Consider the following 2,704-nt stretch of genomic DNA (forward strand, 5'->3'; position numbering starts at 1 on the left):
AATGCCTCTAGCTCCAGTAGGCCAGGAGCAGGAGGCAGAGTTGGACCCCAAGGTTGAGGGGCTTTCACCCAGCTCCTAGAGCCTGGCACTTTGAACTTGGACTTAAAGCCTCCAAATTGTAAGAATAAACTCCTGTTTGTTAAGGCTATCCCATTTGTGGTATATTCCTGTCAGAGCGGCACTAGGTAACCAGAACACCATCCCATTGCCTTCTCACCTGCATGGTTACTGCTGAGAAATCCGAGCTTTGTCTTATCAACTGCTCTTTGTAGATAACTTTTCATTTTTCCTATGCTGCTTTCAGGATTCTTTCTTTGTCTTTGGTTTTGGTGAGTTTGATGAGTTTGGTGTTTGGTGTTTTCTTTTGGAGTCTATCCTGTTTGGAGTTCGGTGGACTTCTTGAATGGTTATATTCTCATCGTTCATCATATCAGGGAAATTCTCGTCCAACAAATCTTCCAGTATTTTCTCTGTGGTTTTATTTTTATCTTCCTATTCTGGAATCCTGATTACACATAGGTTATTCCTTTTGATGGTATCTCACATGAACCTTAGGCTTTCTTCCTTTTGTTTTGATCTTTTTTCTGATTGATCCTTTTCCAAAGAAGTATTGAGGTATTTGTCTTTAATCTCACAAATTCTGTCTTCCATTGATTCAATTCTACTCCTTTGCCTGTTTAATGTTTAATTTCTGAAAATTTAGTATTGATCTTCTTGATTTCTATCTGTAGATTTTGTATCATTTCTAATTTTTCATTTATTTTGTTCTTGTATTGTGTTCCTAAATTGTTCTAGGTTTTTGTTGTGTTTTTCTCCATTTTGTCAGTGTTTCCCTTCATCTGTCTCTCAATCCATTAAATGTACCTAAATATAATTCTTTTGAATTCTTTATCAGGGAGTTCCAATGCTGCTTCTTCCTCAGGCATGTGTTCTGGTCTGTATCCTGGTCCCTTGTTCCTCCTGCTTTATCTTGCTTCTGTGTGTGGACTATGATGGTTTGTTGTCTCTGAGACATTTTGACGTTTTTGTGTTTATATTTAATTGGTGATTGTATGTTGGAGTGATTCACCCAAGAATTTTGTTTTCTTTGGATGTTATCTTAGAAAGCAAAGTACTGTGTTCCTCTATTTGCTAGTTGCCTGCACTTATGCACTCACTACCTGTTTCCTTTCCAGTCATCAGCCTCCTGTATGTCTGTGCTGTCCTTGGCAAGAAGAGCCTATTTGAAGGTCCCTGGAATCTGAATGAGCATGTTGTCACTTTAAGTATCCAAAATGGCAGCTGCTTGTAAACATTCAAAATGGCTGCACCATCTGGACAGTCCAAAGTCTTAGTTTGTCCACAGCTTAGTTTGTCTCCTTTGATGTTTCCCTTTTTAGTCATCAGCCACTAGCACAGTAGTCCATGCAAACCTATGATGAGCAGGGCCAATTTTTAGGTTAGTTCTCAGGTCCTGACACCACTTGGAAATATGCAGGCTGTCTGTGCCATCAGGGTAGTTGACACTCCACAGCTCCATTTGTCTCCTTATTCACTGTTTTCATTCAGGTTCTTCCAGTAGTTGGTGTTTAATCCACTTCTGTATCCTTCCTTTCAACGTTCAGGGATCCAGGATTATCTTCTGTATCTGTGTCAATTGGTTTCTCTTTTCTTTGTTGAAGAGGGTCTGTGAAGCTTGTCTGCCTATTCTGCCATCTTACTGGAAGTCCTCCTATGTCCTTTTAAAATGCCCTACTCAATTTTAAGTACTTTTCAACTACATGTAATATTCTTTGGCCACCTTTGAAATCAGCCAAGTAATCTGGATTCTTTTTATTAAGGAAAGTTGTTTAGAAACCAAGGTCTGCCCTGTTTGTTGTTATTAGGGTATCATTGAGTTTAGAACCTTCCCAGAAATTCAAATTTAAAAATTATGAATTCATGCTGATTTTGTACAATTCCAATCTATGCATTTCCTTGTGTCTCTTCCCACCTTGAGAACTCTGGTGCCAAAAACATCGATGTATTTTCTTAGTTGCTAAATCCTACAATGTGCACAAAATAGTTTTAGAATTACTTAGTTTTTCAGCCAATAGTACTATAAACAAGAAACTTACTAAATAAAGTCCAAGATTTCTTTTCAGTTCTTTTTATCATTACATTATATGCTATGAAGGTATATAGTCAGAGTACCATGTTCAGAAATGACCTATTTTTGAAAAATTTCTTTTTGGGACTATGATACCAGTTCATGTTCAGTTAGGTTTTAGGTTCACTTACTAATTTATATTCAAGTTTTTGTTCTGGGGAGTTGATTCTGATTCATGAGACTCATGTGTACCAGGGTGTTGTTGTTAGGTGTCATCGAGTAAGTTCTGACTCATAGTGACCCTGTGTACAACAGAATAATACACTGCCCAGTCCTAAGTCATCCTCACAATCTTTGGTATTCTTGAGCTGCTCCACAGGGTTTTTTTTTTTTTCTTTTTTGGCTGTAATCTTTACAGACATAGATTGCCAGACTTTTTATTCCACAGTACTGTTGGGTAGGTTTGAACGGTAATGTTCTTTGCCCACCCCTGAAATCAGCCAAGTAATCTGGGTCCCATTAAGGAAAGTTGTTTAGAAATCAAGATGCTGCAAACCAAACAATGAAACTCCCTGCCGTCGAGTTGGATCTGAATCATAGTGACCCCTCCTTGGGTTTCCAAGGCAGTATCACAAC

The sequence above is a fragment of the Orycteropus afer genome, unplaced genomic scaffold, assembly GCF_000298275.1.
Source record: "Orycteropus afer afer isolate SDZICR_OR568_19922 unplaced genomic scaffold, OryAfe1.0 scaffold00052, whole genome shotgun sequence".
Classification (NCBI taxonomy): domain Eukaryota; kingdom Metazoa; phylum Chordata; class Mammalia; order Tubulidentata; family Orycteropodidae; genus Orycteropus; species Orycteropus afer.